The 19851-nt window shown below is 38.1% G+C and overlaps 1 protein-coding gene across 19 annotated transcripts in view; it reads right to left on the minus strand.

Moving 5' to 3' along the window:
* ZBTB20 (zinc finger and BTB domain containing 20) overlaps nt 1-19851 on the minus strand; it is a 453552-nt gene that overhangs the window by 367899 nt on the left and 65802 nt on the right. The window contains exon 1 of one of the 19 annotated variants that reach the window (XM_035541091.2): nt 13928-14042. The exons of the other annotated variants lie outside the window; for them this stretch is intronic. The gene's annotated coding sequence lies outside the window, so the exon portion shown is untranslated. Of the gene's footprint in view, nt 1-13927; nt 14043-19851 lie in introns of those variants that run through there. 19 annotated transcript variants of the gene reach the window in all.

A 19851-nucleotide genomic window follows, 5' to 3' on the forward strand; every position in this document is an offset into this window, starting at 1 on the left:
CATTATGCAACAACCCAAGCAGAAATCAAAGACATAAAACCATACCACAAGAGCATTACAGACTTCAATGTCACCAGCTTCTCCATTATGATAGCAAGTCTCAACCGTTGGAGGGCTTTTTGCCCATACCACCTGACTGGTCTTGAGCTCCAACAATCCCCACCTGGGCCCTCTTGTATTAATTAGGACAATTAGCCTCACCCTTTCTGGGATAATTGTCAATTTACTTGAGCTGACACCAAAAAGTGGATTTAAAAAAAAAAAAAAAAAACCTAAGTCTGAAGCCAAAAGTGGAGGGACAAGAAAATTATCCCATGCAAATCTGTTTTCTAAGTGTCTGATTTTTTTAGTAGAACTTTTTGCTGTGAAGTTTTTGTGTAGAGCAACAGGGTAACAACGTGCAGGAGAACATTAACATAGCAAACACCAGTAAATTTAGCCTGTGCATTATCATTGCATCATTCTTGTAACAGAAGAAAAATTTGAGTGCCCCAATGTGTGCTTCAACTATGTTGTCTTTTAAAGCCATGATAGTGCAGTCAGGCATGTTTGATGGACTCTGGAAGACATGACCCTCACTGACAAGGCAGAATAGACAACCTGTAACTACACCCAATGAAGAGTGGAATAATAACGCTATCTAGTGCTGTACGTGCTCTGGAAAGCTGACAAGGAAGTTCAGTGGTGAAACAGGCTGGCGACTTGGGAGCCTGGGAAGGGAGGGCTCTGCTCTTCAGAAGGAAAGTTCAGCTTCTACCTGCCTGTTATATATGTTATATATCATCTGTCAATGTAGCTTCATTAAATATTTTTGTATACCTCTTTCTTTGGCCCCTCTGCTTTTCCTCTTCTTCCACTTGAAATATATTAACAAGCCACCCCAAAAGGTAGGAGTCAAAGACGGCTAGCAAGTGCTCAAGTGGACTTTTACTAGGCTCTGACTAATCTTAAGGACCACAAGTATGACAAAAGGTGTCACTGACTACCTGCTCGGATGGTTGAACTACAGAACAGAATGAACACTAGCCTCTGAAGAGCCTTTGCATTCCCCTCTCTGGACATGTGGAAGCTGCAGCGTGCAAAACAAGGCCAAAAACAAGATGGCGGACCCCAGAGTGAAAGGACAAGTTCTGCTCATGTCCATATAGATGGACTTTTATCGCCTCTCTCCTCCCTCTAAAAGTGTGTTCAGGTGTGATCCAAGTCAAAGTCACTAAAACCCTTCAGGTTCTCCTGAACTGATATTGCATCCACCTCAGTTACCTGCTGTCACCCTAACTTGTTCAAGGTGTATTTGGTAGTTCTGAATTCTTACCAGAGAGGCTACAGGAAAGGAGACTTGCTGATACTTCTGAATAATCCGTGCTGTTCTCGCATGGCAAAGCTCCCACACAAGCACAGCTTCCTGCTACAATTCTGTTCATTGGGAAATGGTGAAAGATCTGGCATGGCAGATGAATGCAGATGTACTAAATAGTAACAAAGCAAGTATGCCATCCTGAGACAGGGGACGTTTTATTTTGCAGGCTGTCAGCACCTGAGGATGTTAAGGAGGTGAGAGTAATTTACAGAATGAATTAAACCATGGGGGTCCCAAGTAAGAAATTAAAAAGAGACTCTTGTCAAACATATCTCTACTAAGATTTGATGATACTATATCCAACTATCTTACTGTACCTACAAATAGCAGCTCACGTAATCCTCTTAGTGGGGGTCTGTCCTTTTGACTACATGCGCTGAAATACCTAAGAAAACAGTCTGATTTAAAAACAGAATGAGTTTCCCAACTTTATTGTCCTTGGTTGTGAGAGCTTAAGTCATGCCTTTAACATTTGAATGCCCATTTTTCTATTGCATTTTATTTGTGAGTGGGTGTTATACAGTCTACATAAAATGAATCACTACATAAAAATGCAACACCTATTATCATGTATTTCATAAATACCCAACCTATAGTGTGTGCTGTGCAGCGCAGTTGTTATTACCAGCTAACAGCATATTCTACACTAGCAGAAGTCCTACAGATCTCATTTCTGTGAATTTTAAGAATGGTGGAGCAGAACTGAGGAGGCATTTGTCAAATTTGTGTGTTCCCTGTACCTGCAGAGGAGGTGGCAGCCTAGAATTCTCTCACTGCAGTGAGGAGATGGTATCAAGAGGGTACTAAACAAGCCCAACCAAAGGTATCATGAGTACTTTCCTAAAGAATAATACCATATTTATTCAAATGTCCTCAAATGAAAACTGTATCCTGACTAAAGTGATGTCATTTTGCAAGTTGCTAGCAACTTTACTGTGGTCTAGTTTCCTATCTGCATGACAAAAGACACTAAAAATGTGCACAGACCTAAATACATATTTTCAGCTTATTCCATTATTGGATAGCCAAACTAATGCCAGCTACTGAATTCTGAAGGCCCTCTGTGATGAAATAGACGTTAACACAAGTTTAAGACCAGAAAGGAAGTGACAGCAGATATCACAAGAAGGCTATGAAAAGAAAGTTTACAATATGCTGCTTTCATATAGCAATATGAGATACAAACATCAATTATCCCCGATTATCCCCATTTCCTAGCTGAGGAAATAAAAATCCCTCCTTTAAGACACAAAATAAATCAAGGGACTCATATGCTGAATGTGCAAGTTCATGGCATACTCTGTTTCCTATTCATTTTATCACGTGTAAATGTGATAATGTGTTAGGTACCCCTGGTACCTAACAATGAGTACTTTGTTTTATTCAGCTTAGGAAGTCAACAACAATACACAGGCATCAGAGCGTGCATCTGGAGCATTACTCAACTGAAAATCTACCATGTCCACATAACCTCTTCTTCCAGACCATACGGACAGCTGCACAGGCTCAGCAGCACAACCCTGACACTAGCCAAGGCAGTTAATTTCAGAAAGAATCTGTGGATGGGGCAAATCAGAGGTCTTGTTGCCCTCCACTAAACCTTTCCAGTAGCTAGCAAACTGCTGATTACAGATTTTCTGAGCAAGTGGTTATATTCCTACCTTTGCGTTAAACAGCCCTTGATGGATTTCTTTCAGGAGCGTATCTAATTTGCTTTGTAGGCAGATTTCCTTTTGCTTTTTCTTCATCTTAGGTTAATGACTTCCACTGTCAACATTTGCACTGTGTGCCTAAAGGAGATTTTCTAGAGCTGCAGAAAAGAGATCTCTCATACAAATATGAGGAAGAGACTGGACTATAGATCACTCCTCCTGGGCTAACCAGTATAAAGTAGAGTCTCACGACAATAGCAGATCTGTTCCTGTCTCGTGGTGAAAATTTAAAAAGATCACAGCAATGCTGTAGCTTTTCTGTTGGTTTAAATGGATTTATAACATACTCAGTCCCTTATAGAAGAGCACACAGATATTTAATTTGAGCCAATAGGCACAAACTGAGTAGGTATGCAGGTGAAATGGTCTCAATTTGCCAGTCAGACATGCAGTCTGACTGTATCTGCTGCTAAGATGCTGCCTAAGTAGGCCAAGATCAAGGTTGCAAAGATTGATTTGATTCCCATCCCTCAAAGTTAAGAAGACCCAGAAATTAAAGCTCATAATAAAATTTAAAATTATCCCTGGAAATCATCTTGTACTGCCACACTGCAATGCACATATGATGCATTCATGCACACATACACCCCCATTCACTCTGAAATCCATGTTATCCCCTGCATTTGTATGTTGTACCACTGCAAACACACTCACTCTGAAAGAACATGACAGCTAGAGGAAACTAGCACTCAGTGGTGCAGAGAACCTACGCTGTTGTTCTCCTTTTCTAATCAGAAAACACTGATTCACTCCTACTTGCCTCGCCTCCCTGCCCCTTACCAATGACAAACTCACCTTACATCTCTATAATGCTTCCTTTGGCCAGGTCTGCAACCCCAGGCAACCCAGCCTTGATCGTAGGCAGCAAAGGAAGAGAGATCAGCTAAGAGTTTGCCTTGCTCAGTGCATGTCACATAACACAAGCAACCTGCTAACGAGCTGCTATGTGCTCTCTCAAAGTCACAGCTGCCAGCAACAATTGAGCAAGTGCAGCCTAGCTTTTCAGGATTCCTGCCTGTTGCCCAGGAACCACACAAAGCACTGGAGATTTTAAACAGGTGCAAACAGTGCTTTTCTCCCATGCCTGGTCCTCCAGCGCGTCAGGCTGCACAGACTCTGCAATGGCAACACAAGAAGAACCAGAAAGCAGCAAATGAAGTTTTAAAATGCAATCGGAGGTCCTGCCGATAAAGCTACACTTTCATAACGTGAGAAAAATGGCTTATACATAGCACTGCAGGCAGATAAAGGAAGACTTGGTTGGGCTTGCCTTTGTGCAGATCTGTTTGTTTGTTTGTTTTTTAAATGCATTAAAGCTCATACTTACAAAATTTCCTAAATTTGTCAATATTTATCACCTGGAAAAGATTTTTTTATTGTAAACAGTAATGTTTCAGAACTCATAATGAGAACCAATAATAAATGAAAAAGGTGCATTTTAAAGCTTAATTTTAAAATAATTCTATAGCTGTATATGAATTTTTATTGCTCAAGCCTGTATGTTAAATAAGTGTATTTACAGGCATAATATAACACAATTATCTGATTTTGTGTGTGTATAGAGATTAGATACATACCATATGATTACAGCCCACTGCTTACCATTCTAATACTGTAAGTACACAGCTTAATGCATAGGTGGTACCGTAGGTAGACAGAAAAAGTACTTCCTGAAAATCTGACAAAATTAGACAAATTGTTTCTAATAGGCTTGTTAGTTTTCTGCAATAACTCCAGAACAGCTTGTTTTGTCAATGTTTCCTACACTCTGTTAAGGTCATCTGTATGGGTTTATTAACCATGTTCCCATGTTGATAATCAGGCAAATTCCTGTTAATTTCAGGCAGTACCTTGCCTGAATTAGAAGAGAGCAGGAACTGATTAAGGTCATTAGGATCTGGCTCTCCAATGTTAGAAACTAGACTAGTAGTTGATCATATCTGCTACTTACAAGGCTGCTCATAAGAGTAAGCACAGGTCAAGTCTTGAGCAAGGATCTCTCACTGTTTGTTCAAAAATGTAATGCTGACATGCATGCTAAGAGCTTCTGTCTAAAGAAAACTGCTCAGATAGACTTTACCTTCCCTTTTGGATTCAGCTTTCCATTTGGATGGGAGGCTGAAAAGGCTAAAGGGTTCTCTTGTACAGACGCCAACAAAAACAAAGGTAAACTTAGAATTTTCATTAACTGTAAATTACAAGAGCAAACAGAAATAAGGATTGATGTGAGCAACAGGGAATGCTAAAGCTTCACCAAATGTAATGTGTAATGCCTCAACCCAAACATATTTTGGGATGACTGCCAAGAAGATGGGTATAAATGTGGGAGGCTTAGTAGAGTACAGTTTGAGCTAAAATGTGTAAAGTTTTCACTTGTGCTAAGGAAACATTCATAGCTAGGTAAAAACAAGGCCTTATGAAAAATTCAATTTTGCATCTAATCTAAATTTCCCTAGGCAAAGCAACTGCTCTCTGCTTAACTGATCATCAAGACAGTTGTTGGTAGCATGTAATTATTGTGGACGGTATTGCCATGGGTTAGGTGCTAGCTAAACTTTGTATAGTCTGTAGGTGTCTAGTCCAGGGTTACGTGGTTTGATGTACTCACTTCAACCTGAACTGGAATTGGTTATTACAATGCTCTTGCCATTCAGTGGACCGATAACACTTGTACAACCACCAGGCAGAAATGCCAGCTCTGTCTACCAACCTTTTATGTGCTATCTCACTTTCCACTGTTATCTGGGATATATATTTTGATCCAGAATCTCCTAGTAATGAAGGATGCAGAATCGCAAACCACCAGAGCTTCTCCAATGGACAATAATCATCATGGTGTCTTGAACATTACAGGGGCTGTGGTGGAAATGTCATTAAATAACCCAAACAATCTCTTGGCTGTTAAAAATTCCCCAGCAGAAAAGAGACAACGTGACAGAGTTGTGGTTTATCCGCTGTCAGAACTGTGCCTCAACACTAAGAGCATGAGGTGCTTGACTGGAAACCTAGTTCATGAACTGGGATTTAGGTTTATTTTCCATCAGATAAGCAAAAGGCAATTTTAGTAAACACAAAAGACTGGGGAATATAAGACTATAAATTCTATGGAAATGTTCAACACAGGCTCATTTGTCAGCTTTTCTTAAGATACTTTCTTCTTGAGTTGGTAGAGCAATTCTTTCAGCAAAGAAAAAAAAATAAAAACATCAACGGCATTAAAGCTTCTTATCTGTTTTGTCTCCGTAGACTTCAGAAATGAAGTTCTAAGAAGACATTTTACTTACTACCACTTCAGCTTTATTCATATGATTGGTTCCAAGATCTTGAGACAGTAACACAAGTTACTTCATGTTGCTCCATGTTAAGTGCAGGGTGTGATCTTTCCTTCTCTGTGCCTGAGATGATATAGCATCTGCAGGTGACATACATACAGACAAGCTTTTAATTCTCCCTAATGCACCTCCAGTTCGAAAGATGTGGAAGTATGAAGTGCCTATTGACAAGACAATACAGGAATCATAGTGACAATAGCCAATGCATCCCATTACATGGCAAATAAACACGACACTCTGGTAAAGAGATTGTGACAATAGAAACATCTCCCATCTAGAAAAGAATGAAACTCTCTAAAGAAATTGCCTGTTCATTCAAGGTGTAGATATATTCAGCTAAGTACACAGTTTGATGAAGCTTAATGACAAAGTGATGCAAAACACTGTAAACTCTAGGCAAGGATCCTAGAAACTGTGAAACAAGACAGGAGTTAGTATTTTGGCAACGATCTTAGGGTGAAGTTACACTCTTTTGCCTTCAAATTACATCAAGGCAGTGAACCTCAGCTAAGCTTAGAAGAGTCTCAAAGAAGAACGTATCCGCAGTGGCTTCAGTAAAATAAAAAACTGGACTAACCATAGTCTTTACTGGTGCCAGCCAGACCACAAAGTGTACCATCAACTCCACTGTAAGGTAAAAGCTACTGTAATTTTAAAAGAATATTGATTATACATCCTGCCCCAGAAATGCTACAACCTGACTTAGGATTTCTCATAAACTAGGTCTTCTTACACCAGTTGTGATTATTTAACAAGCGATACCAGAAAGAGAAACATCAGATTACTTTCCAGAAGATATTTACAAAACTCTGGGATATTCTAAGCTCATACAAGCAAGCATTATTATTCTGAATAGCACTACAAGCTGCCCTCCATCCACAGCACCATGCAGGCTGTCATTTTTGTAGTTAGGATTCGTTTTGCAGTAAGACTTAACTGTTCTTTCAAGTGCACTGTACTGCTACTTGTTGTCACAATTATTTATAACTAGGGACATCCATCTCCTACTAACCTTCTGTTCTGGTCCAATATACAGGAAACAGTATTTGGAAGGCTGAAGTGCATTTATAAGAATTTCAACTCAATATTTTTTAGCCAGATTCTGCCCTCTCTTTTTGACTGCAATCCCAGACAAGTCAAAGATGGTATTCAGCCTTCCTCTCCTGTATGAGTATTTGTATAAAAACTCAATTTTTTTATACAGGGTCGGGATAGCAAATGAAGATGCTCAACTAAAGAAGTGTTTTTTCAAGAGACTTGTAAAGATGAGACAACTAGTTGAGCTTCCTCTTTAAATTGTATCATGAAAGTATTGTAACATTTTTTTTAACACCAAGAAGCAGTGGAATAGTGCAGGGAACACTCAATGTCAAGAAACAATCTATCCCCAGCTTGGCAATGAATTATCCTACAACCTTGAGAAAGTTACTTAACTGTTCTGTGTTCAGTTTCCCCATCTATCAAATCGGGATAATGATACTTTGTATAACAACTCTGAGGTTCTTTAGAAAATATATTTCCATTTGGAAACTCTTAAAGTGCACTGGAATCTCTGAAAAATAGTGAGAATACAGAAATAAGTATTGCTTGAAAGGTTTCTTGCAATATGTTAATACAAGTCATACCTTTCTTGTAAGTACTTTGCATTGTGCTTAAGTGTTTCTATGTACTGTTTAAGTGAATCAACTACAATTATCGTACCTATAGTATTCTGCATTTGAAGATACTACAGGCTTTTAGTTTTAACTTGCGGCAGGAATCTTTTCCACTGACCTCAGTAAGAAATGGACTGGGCCCTGTATGTTTTTTCTAACACAGGCGACAATCCTTTGGTTAAAGTATCATTGCATTCTTTGGAATATACAATAATTAGGAAAGTCAAAGAGAAAAACAGGAACTTTGTGTCCTGCCTCCCCAACATTATTTTCGGTACCTACATGACACAGATGCCACAGAAGACTCACTCTTACTTTGAAGTACAAGAAAATATATCCTGGTAAGAGACTGACTGTCATTCAAAGCATCCTTTGAAACTTCTTAAAAACTGCAGCTGAGCTTTACATCTGGAGATGTTTTAATGACTATTTTTTCTGTACTTTTAGAGCATAGAAGAGCAAATTCATTACATGTTGAAAACTCAACGTACTTTGTAGGCTTTAGATATTTAAATAATTCTACTTCTGAAAGTTTGTCTGCTCAAATATGTACTCTTAGGGTGTAATACAAAAGCAGCTGGACATACACATTGTAGGTCAAATTCCAAGTCATTGATCAGTTAGTTACATTTTTTATGATAACTGCTTTAGAGCTGAAGAGAACTTTTCCCTCAAATTCATATTAAAAGAATGGGTCCCAAAGATTCTCAAATAATCAACCTTACAGATGGGACCAAGTGTTGAAACTGCCAGGCCCCCAAAAATATTTTTTCTGGACATCAGTAATGATCAAAAATGATCAGAACTGATTTCTCACCAGTTTAGAGACAGCACTCATTATAAAGCAAATGCTAAAATAATTGTATTAGTGTAGGAGAACAAAGTTGGGGGGATTCTACGGCCATATCATCTTTAGTAAGTGCTTCATTCACTAACTTTGTAACACAGAGAACAGAATTTCTGCCCATCAATTCTATCAATTATTCTATCATATTTCTAGCAAATAAAAATTTACAAGCATAAAGTTAGTCACCTTATCTCCAAGTTAAAAAAAATCTACATATTTGAATACAAAGACAGCAAACTAGATTGTATTTTTCTTATCAAGATCAATATAATATTTTAATACAAATAAGACAGCTAGATAAGAATTACAACAGCAACAAGTGAAATTTCCCTCTCTTCCAGATATGATTAAGAAAGCAACACCAGGGAAAAAATAAGGTCATTCAAATGAAAACTATGTTTAAAAAAAGAAGACAAAGCCTACAAGAAGAAGGTGAATGAGGTGGGATGCCCTCAGATGTTTCACAGGATAGTCTGTGGATGAGGGTAAAAGAGTGGGAATGTGCCCATACGGGTAATGCTGGAGCTTCCAATGTCTCCAGCTCAAGTGACTAATGTGAATGTGTAGAGGGAAAACTACTCCAAGCAGAACTTTTTACCGATTAAATCACTACCATAAATCTCAATATGTTCCCTGCCATATTGGCAGCCTGTCCCTTCTTCCTTTTAACTGTGGGCCAGATCCTCAGCTGGTACAAGTTGGCATCACGTTTTGTTGCCTTCAGTGGAGCTAAGCCAACTGATTCCATCTGAGCATCTGATATTATATTTCTGTAGCAGTCAAAAAAAAAAATGATACAGTGGCATTAATTACTGCACCACCATGTCTCATAACCTCATGGCAGAGGTGGAAGGACTTCTCACTTAGAGTCACTGATCAGCATGCAAACTGAAAGGGTCACTTGGCATTCTAAGCTCAGTTTGACGGCCATCTAGCTACTAGGATCTATGTTTTTTCAATTCCACAAGTCACTGCTAGTCATTCCTAACATGGGAGACACCATTTCTCATTTTTCCCAACGGATTCAAATACTTAAAATTTGTTAATCCAAAGGTGTTCAGTAGTTGTGCTATATCCTTAAAACACCACAAGCTATTGCATCCAAAATGCAGTGATCTAACACGCAGAAGAACACACACTGGAGCAGACAAAAATCCATTTAACTGAGAATCCTCAGTCCTACTGCCAGCAGTGGATGCTAAGGGAAAGAGGGTAAGCACACATTCATCTGCAAGCTTTCTACTACAAAGTAATAGCATGCCAGAGATGCAGACTGAAAAATACTTGAGGTTATACCTGCAAGTCAAAGTCACAGAATCATGGAATCATTTAGGTCGGAAAAGACCTTCAGGATCATCATGACAACCAAATATACCTGTACTTTTATTTGTAACTCTTACTAAGAGTTCTACAGTGGCAGCTACACAGAATCATTCTCACCGTGGTATGCAGAGAAATCAAAAGATGGAAGGCAGCCTTCTTTCCAAGGTCCAGAGAGACAGCGGTAAGAGAACTCAAAACATTATCTTAGTCTTTCCATATCTACATTTTTGTTTAGTGCTTGGGTTTTGTTGTGCACATCTTTGTTTGTTTGTTTGTTACTCCTGCTAGGCCACACTGCTCTGTAGACCTAACTAGCTATATTTCCATAGCCAGTTGGAATAGGGGCACTGGATTTCTGACACGACACTGAGAACCTTGCCTCAGACACCAATATTCTCGGCTTTATGATCTTCTGATAGAGAAGATGGTCATTTTTTGTTTCAGCAAAGGAAGAAACAGGGTACAGGACTCATTATGGACAACCACACATCGGTTTTGACTCTCTCTAACAACAGCCTGACACTCATAGTTTATACTCTTTGTATGAAAACCCCATGTGCTGCATTTCACTGTAGAAGGAAATAACCTTAACAGGAAAATCCTAGCACCCAAATAAAACTCTTCGCCAGTGAAATGCCATTTCCTGCTTTCTGCCCAGCACAAAAAGGTATAAGATATCCAGTAAAAGTAAAGATCACTTGCATCAACCTTTCACATGTGTCAAAATATTCATTAACTCAAGTAGGTTATTGAGTTATTCAGGTTATTGAGTAGGTAACTGTGTGTTTGAGGGAGGTGTAAATGGGGAATTATTTTGTGGCACTGAATCTATCTTGGCCTGCTTGTATTTGCATTTCCTGCCCTTCCAGTATTCCCTATCACATAAAATTATCTCTTCAGCCCCTAAGTTGTTTTGTTTTAAGCACTTTATACCCCCTGAACACTCAACACCGAGATCTTACTGAACATTAAACAAGCAGATTCCCATCTTTGTCTTTAAAAGGATAAAATAAAAGTAGTAACCTATTAGACTAAAAATACTTTTTCTCCACCTGCTTGTTAGAATTGGCATGTTACAGCAGCATGCACATGCCTAGCAAGCTTCCAACAGAAGGACTGGAAGTAAGTGAATTCACCTAGAAGTAAATGTAAACTAAATGGCCTTATATTGGCTCAAGTGTATGTCCCAGAATACAAATAGTCTGCTAACAAGAAAAGGCCAAAACGTAGGAAGATATACCCTTGCCTTGGCTGACCTCAACAGGAGTTTTGCATGTGTAAGGATGAACCAAGAAATTCAGGGATTTAGCCATAAAAGAAAAGCACTACCAGGAAACAAAGAAAGAAGAAAAACAGTGAGAGAAGGAAACATTAGAGAAGACAACATGTAGGGGAAGGTTAAGAGTAAACAGGAAAATGCGAGGCAATAAGTAGGAAACAGGAGAAGCAATGGACACATTGATTTCTTAAAGCTTTTAAAGGATTGACTGTAAGTCTCTCTGCTCAATACATATTAGTATTTAATATGCCAAAAGACAAGTAACTGAATTTATTTATATTAGAAGAAAAGCCTGTTTTGATTTGGATGCATTTCGCTAAGTTCCTCTTCTCATCCATACCAAAATGGTAGTCTCCAGCTTTCTCTTAGCTTCCTCCCCCACTTGTACTCATCGCTTTGCTCTCCCTCTAGCTCTCATTAAAACAGTTTGCTGATGAGAAGGAACCATTTTTTCCCTTGCTAGTAATGGAAAAAGCAGCAACAGCCTCCCTTCTCTCTCTCTCAGGCCCCAGCTCAGCAAGGAATTTTTATCAGAAGACTGCCGAATTGACCCACAGAGGAGCAAAATTTGCAACTGAGAAGTAAGGAGTCATGTGACAGCTGAATTTCCCTCCAGCTGTCTGTTTACATACCAGGAAGATGCCAGGATACTGGTGAAGTGTGCTCAGCTTCTTTTTAAAAAATCCCTCTGTGATAAAGTGTCTTAGCAGCCTAGCACATTCGCTATTAGCTTCTGATATTACAAATGAAGGAAAATGATGGAAGCTCTATTACTATCATTCCAGAGAGCATTCCACAGGGAACAACTCTGGATGAAGAAAAGAAATTATGGACTTTCTCTCAGAGATGAGCATATCTTAGTGTGGCAGGTATGATCCACACGACAAAAAGGTTTCAAACCTATTACGTATCCAGTAGAAAATGTAAGAGAATTTTAAACAGACACATTCTGCTTAATTCAAATAAAATTAAACCAGTTGATTAAGAATATGTCTTAAACTCACATGAAGAGTGCCATCCATCTTTAAAAGTCTGGCCCCCAATCTCTGTATATTATTCTTGGCAGAGATATGTCCACACTCCGTCATTTTGTCTTAAGTCGGTCTTAGGACCCAGCTGTTCTGATATTGATGAAAATGGAAATTTAGACCTTCAAATATTTCATTTAACTATTATTTAAGAAATATTATTTCTTAAATGAGACACATCATTCACAAAAGAAAAAAAAAGGAAAAAATGAAAGAAAGAAAAAAGAAAGAAAAAAAAAAGAAAAGAAAATCTGTTTTTTCTTCCTTTTTAAATGCATTATCTGTATCCAAATTTTATATCAATCCACAAATGTGTTTAGTCATCCTTACCACAGGGGAAGAATGTAAGTAGGGAATTTCTGTCTGACAAAAAACCTGCAAAGTGATAAAGCTTCTAATTTTGACTTCAGTGGAAATTTTGCTCGAGTATGGATTCAAAGGATTTGGCCTATGCTTTGCAGATGACTGGGATTCAAGCATATTATTACTTAGATAATCGTTTTGCTAGAATCATCAAGTGTGCTCTTAAAAGGACTGGAGGGAATGAGTTTGACAAGAGATCAAAGAGATCAATTATTATTGTGTCCAGTAGACATAAAGTGTCCATTGGACACCAGCTGGATGGGCAGAAGAGAGGAATTAATCCTATTTAGTTTTAGGGTGCTAACATAAAAAGTAGAGCAATTTCTTTCCTTTCCAAAAGCATGGTTGGCATTTATATTGCCATTTCTTATATAATGAAACTTTCCTAATATTTATTATTTATCAAAAATACTAGTTTTGAATGTTTCCCTAGGAAGCTACGGAACCCAATTTTTATTTCTAATTATAAAAAGCAGGCAGCTCTTCCTAACAGGCCAAATACTGAAATCCTTGCCCAGCATTTAGACTGTCCACTGTTACAGATGCCATGTGACCAAGATTCCCCATGAGAGCTAGCTAGTAAGTCTGGAGAAATCCGGCCAGGCATCTTGATAATGAAAAGAAATATACAGGCTGTGTAGCCTCATAACTTTTGTGTCTGGAGTCTGTTTGTCTTTTTTTCTCTCCATTGAGCACTCTTTCCCTCCTCTGAAAAGATGTGGAAGTCAACAAGGAAAAAAAGCAACAACCCACCACAGAGTTGATCTGAATCTCCCCAAAGAAGCAGACAGAAAAAATGTCTCCTCAAAAGTAAATCCCAGGTGAAAGCTCCATGTCTCAGTTTTGTAGAGCTAAAGAAGAGAAGGGATGCAGATATTCTTTACTCCGGAACAACCTAGCCTCTAAACTTGTATTTAGAGCTTGTAAGTAGCTCTTCGTTTAGCCTTTGATTTTGATAGATAGCAATAATTTGGCACTATTGCTCAGAGCCCATCTCTTTTATTTGCTATATGTTATAACCAACTTACATCTGCACACGTCATTGCAGAATTTGGCCATGAGATCTTGAAAGTAACGAGCAGTTCTATGACTCAATTGTGATATAGGTTTCTTCAAAACCTATTCCGTCAAAACTCTGTGAAACTGCAAAAAGGATATGAAGATAATATCAATACACACTGCAGCTGGCTACACAAAGAGTTGTAGAGGAAGAATAAGGGTTACCAGAGCAGGAAAATACTGTTAATTACTTAGCATTGTTTCTTGAAGCATAATACCAGTATCTGGAAACTGCACATTCCTACCTGTATACCACATCAATGTTACAAGGAATAAATCTTTCAAGCAGAAAAGAGAATCTGAAAAGAGAGATGAAACAAACAAACAAACAAAAAAAAAAAAAAAGAAAAAGCAACCCAAAAATGGTACTCACTATATATTACCTGCAAATGTTCAGCTGGTAACTTAACTTGTCTTACTCCCTCTTTCAGCAAAACTATGAGCATCACAACTGTCAGATTTCTTCTCCGGTGTGTCCAGTGATGGAAGTTCATGAAAAGCTAAAGGATAATGCTCAGTAGAAGCCAATAATAAGTTTGTGTTAAAATACCCACTTAATAAGAATGCCACTGAGATGGTAAATTTCCACCTTGGGTATGAAACACTGGCATACTCAACTTTCCCCTGTTTGAGGGGCTTAGGCAATGCTCTGTTCAAGAAGCTACGGATAAGCCTGTACTCCCATTATTTTGTTGTGAATTACCTCAGCAGAATGGACTTTTATTCTGATATGACTCAAGCAAAAAGTACTCCGGACAGATATACCAGAAAAACAGAAAATACCCCACAAACAGCAATCATATCGTTATTATGTAAAGTGTTTACAGGATTAGGCAGTAACAGCAGTGACATGATAACACATAGTAAGGCCTCATCCTGGAAGGCTCTCTCGTCTGAATAATCCTAAATAAGTGTGTGCAGTCCTTTGCAGGGATTGTAAAGTGCAGAAAACTATGAAATTTGGGTGGAAAGAGATCAAAAAGCTCAAGCACACAGTAGTGGTGTGTCTCACTTAAAATTCTACAGAAAACAAACAGAAATTCATAAATAGGATTGTCTCTGACTTTTGATCTTGTCTGTGGGACACAAGATCTCTTCCCTGAGAATAAATACACCAAAGCAAAAGCAACCCCTCCCTTGACATTTTATTATATTTCTGTAATTGTCTCGATATACCAGATCAATTGCATTTGAAAATGCAGCTATTAAACCATAACTAGACCATCTTCGGAGCCTTTGTTTGTCAATTGCATCAAACAACAATTCTTCTGCAGACAAGAAATCAGACTGTATTTTCACAATAATTGCAAGTCATTTCTAGGAGAAAGAGGTAGCAACAATACCCAAGGAAATAAAATAACACACTTTTGTGCTTTCCCATCAAACCCGATAGTGGTACGGGTTTAAATCAGTCAGAGGCAGCTACGCATGAGAGATTGCACTCTGCAGGCTCTATCAGTCAGAAGTCAAGGATACACGTCCATGATTTATCATACTTTTCATGGTAATTAGCTAGAGTGCCATTTTGCTTCCAGTAGCATCACTCAACTTTCTTTTTTTAATTTGGTCTTTTTTTCTGCAAATGAATTTACATATTTCTCAGTCTCTCATCCCCTACTATGTTTTATTTATGAATATAGGCCTTCCTGATGGTAACTTTAATGTGAAGAAGGTAGTAATTAGCGTACCTATCCGCTAAGTTAATCCCTTTCCCACAATGTCTGCAGAGAAGTTTAAGGTAAGTAACAGTTTACAGTCAATATTAGGTTTAATTATGCTTAATGAGGGTAACTGTCTCTGTTTACTAACTGCACCTAGGTGTGTAGCTCCTATATGAGTTTTTCTCCCAGCCTCATTCTGCACTGTTAATAGTGCCACTGTGCACGGTATGTGTGGTGCTTTAATGCATGAAACTGCTCCAGGAGAGCCAAGCAAGTAAGGCACCTGTTTCAACTCAGATTCAGTGGTAGGAGAACAGTCTTAAAACAATGGCAGCTTTGTGTAAGCAGGAAGTTTTGTTGTCTGGTATTTGAGTGTATGCAGTATATCAGGGAAAAAAAAATCAGACATTCCCCAAGCCCCTCCTCTTAAAAAAAAAGAAATAAAATAAAAATAAATACATAAATTTAAATTAAATTAAAATAAATAAAATAAAGCACTTGTTCCCAATTTGAAGAGATCATCCCCCAAAATGTTTCCTGTAGGAGTTACTACATCCATTTGGTTCATCTAATGCTACGTTAACAATTCATACCTTAAAGGAAGTTACACAAAAAATTGAAGGCTTCTTGTCTTACTCATATTGCAGCTATCCTACAGAGCTAAAAAGTTTCTAGAGACAACTGGAGACTACACTAATGTCATCTTTTATCTTTATACCAGAAAAAAAGACAAAAACAAAATGTCACATCCAAACCCACCTAGACTCTAGCTGCTCCATTTTTAGTCTGTTGCTTCAGCCTGCAACTTCCTAAAATGATAATCTAGATTTGAGTTTACTTCATTACTTTTTGCCATAATATTTTCCTTTGTGACTTCACGTATTATCCCCTTGGGAAATTCATGCAATGGGAAATTTTTTATACATATTTATAACAACCCATGAAAAATATAACTAAGTCTTTGATTCCCTAGGATGCATGGATTTGTTTTTTGTTATTTTTGTGTGCGTGTGTATGTGCATGCACACGCATGAGGGACTACGTGTGCAGGAGAAATGCCTAAAAACAAAGCAGTTTGATTTCCAGTGAGAAATGGAACTAGAACACACAAAAATTGTTCTGTAAAAGGAGAGGTTAGTTCATTTGATTTTTCCACGGCAGTAAGAAGCAAGTTCTGCATTTTGTTCATATCAGAGAAATGTGAAGTTTACTTAGACATAGCTTAGGGGGCTTGTTTGTATTTCTGTTTTCTTTTTTGGCCTAGTGAGCACTCTGCATGAGTCCACATGTTCCCTCCTTATTTTTGGCATTGGCAAGACTTCAAGAAGAAAAAATCTTTGGTTAGAAAATTGTTTAAAAAAGGGGGAAAACCTTCAGCTTTTGTTTTTAAAAAAACACCCAATTATTTGAATGTCAAAGTATTAGTTACTAAAGTAAGATTTTATCTAAAGGCTAAATTCTAATTCTAGAAGCTAAATCCAGATCAGCATGCTTTGATTGTACAAGTTTTAATATCTAAGCTCAAGTCTCTTTCTTAAGGCCTGCATTATTTCTACAACGGGCCAGACTATAACCCTAACATCCATATTACTGGATGTTATATCCATATTACTGGATGTTAGGGAAAAGAATTCTAAAGAATAAGTGAGATTTTGTAACTGAGGGTCTTTCCTTCTCAATACTGTGTTCCAGAAAAACGTGATCTAAACATTTAAAAACAAGTCTAACTATGATGCAAAACTAAGAGCTACTTAATGAAAAAGTAGACACCTGCTTTCAAAGTGACAGTATATTCTTCTCTTTGCCATTTAAGACATCAATATTCAAATAAACATGGACTCCATTATGAGATGAAAATTATTTACATGCACATATAATTTTTTCAGAGAACTAAGGAGGATTTTTATCCAAGAAAGGAGCAGAAGTAGGAAGGGTCACTTTACTGTTTGAACATAAAATCCAGCAGCTAGTTTAATTTAATGAGTTAAAAAACTACAGAATGATTCTAAGGATCTTGAAAATTTAAAGAACTCATGATTTCAAGCATATGTTATGAAAAAATCTAAGTGAGTAATGCATACACTACTTAATATAAGTGGCCAATACCAGGAAAGGGCATATTGAAGATACTTCTCACCTGCTGCTGCCTTGCAGTTACTGCCGTAAACAACGTTTGGATGACTGAACCTGTTTATAAAGCAAAGTCCTAGAATTAGAGGCAACAGGATTACCTGCAGGCCACTGATGCTCAGTGTACATACATGCGTAACTGTCTCCTCAAAAATCCACAGGCAGATCTCCAAACCATAGCAGGTAGATCTCCCTGAGAGGAAGATGGAACTGTGCATTATTATGAAAATTTGTGCAGCTCCCGTCCCTAGACACTGGCTAGAAAAAAAACACCACACACTTCTCTGCAGAGCCTGGGAGGATGGTGGGCTTGCTTACTTGGTTCAGTGTGGATAATAACTAGGCTTTTCCCATTACAGTGTTGCCTCCACACACCTCTCTGCTCAGATTCACCAATTATAATGAAGAACCTTGGGAGGATAAAGACTTTTAAAACGAATTGCAAGACAACCAAAGAAAAACTGTTTTTCAAATGTCCAGAGTTTGCTTCAGAAAAATCTTTTTTTTTTCCAAGATCTGGGGAAGTTCAGTCACCTCTAAATGAATTCGAGAGTCTGCTGCAGTACAGTGTATCAACAGAGAGGAAGGAAGTCATGCTCCCTTGACGACCTCTGAAACAAAGACAAGAGTCTCCAGTCTTGCTTGAGGAGCTTACCTGAGAAACCTACAGTTTGACAGCCTCCAGAATATCAAGGAGGCTTAAAGCATATGTTCAAATCATGTTTATATCTCAGGTAAGCACCTGGGACTTGAACATTGTGTTTTAATCACCTACCAATCAAACTGTTAGAACATAACTTACAAGAGAACTCTTACACATGGGAATTGAGATCTTGGGGCCAAACCCATCTCATAAAGAACATCTACATGTGCCTATAAACATCATTGTAAACATACTTTCATACAGAGGAAGGAAAATGTTTCTGATCACAGTTCTGCAAATGACAATTCAGATTATTAAAAAATTAAAGGCACATTATGTACATAATGAAAATACTCTATGAGTGACTAAGTAGCAACATTTCTTGATCCTTATTTTCTTCAAAATTGATTTCTTGCCAGGAAAAAAAAAAAAAAAAGCTTTCAGCTGCTTGTCTCTCAGAAGAGACTGCCTACTTTTGCAAATTCCCTCTGCCTTCCTTAAGATATGCCTTCTGAAGGCAAAGGGACTCACGTAATCCCCAAAGTCCTATTAATATCAATAAGAATGATACAGGTTTGATTCAAAACAACCAGAGGGAATGGCTACAATGAGCTCAAAGCTGTTTTTCAGAGTCAGAATGGTCTGTATCATCTACTTGGCACTAAAACATGCTTGCTGCTGCCATGCAAATGGTCCAGCTCATACTGCTGCTGACTTCTTGCTGTCTCTCATTTTATTGTCTGATATTTTATTTGCTGGTACAGGAGAAAGAGGGTTTGGTCTTTTAAGTGATCCTCATTTCTAATAGCACTGAGTTAAGCAGTAATGCTGTCCTGCTATTGATACTACTACATAACGTAGGTTGGTCTTGACTAGAAGGTTTACAAACTTGGATGAGACACATGTAGGGTGTTCAACGGCACCACCACAATGTCACCATGCAAACATTTGAATTAGCTCTAAGAGAAAAATAGATGTCCATCTATAGAAAGAGGTTGTAGGGAGAGAGAGGGAGAGATGCTGAGACAGAGAAAGAGAGGGAAAGGGAGGGAGACAAAGAAAGGAGGGAAACTGGGAAGAAAGGAGAGAAGAAGGGGGAAAAAGAGCGAGGGAGGAGGAAATTAAAAAGAATTTCAGAGTACTACTCAGTGGAAGATATATCTATGGAACTTTATGGGACACAGTAATGTTTTGAAGAGAAAATTTTGTTCTACCAGATGGAAGACTTACCACTCCCTTTTACAATTAGTCCCTTGCCAACCCAAGTTCTACTTGCATGAACTGTGGTAGCCAAGTGCCTACTGGGTTTAAAAAAGACAACATAAAAGAAATCTGAGCGGGGGAGAAAATCTGACCAGAAGAAAAAACAAACAACAACAAAAGAAAAAAAAACAACACACTGCCCTGAGCTATCCACTGAAGAAAACTACCTTTCTCAAAACAAACACCAGAGATACTA

Source organism: Cygnus atratus, chromosome 1 (assembly GCF_013377495.2).
Source record: "Cygnus atratus isolate AKBS03 ecotype Queensland, Australia chromosome 1, CAtr_DNAZoo_HiC_assembly, whole genome shotgun sequence".
Lineage (NCBI taxonomy): Eukaryota > Metazoa > Chordata > Aves > Anseriformes > Anatidae > Cygnus > Cygnus atratus.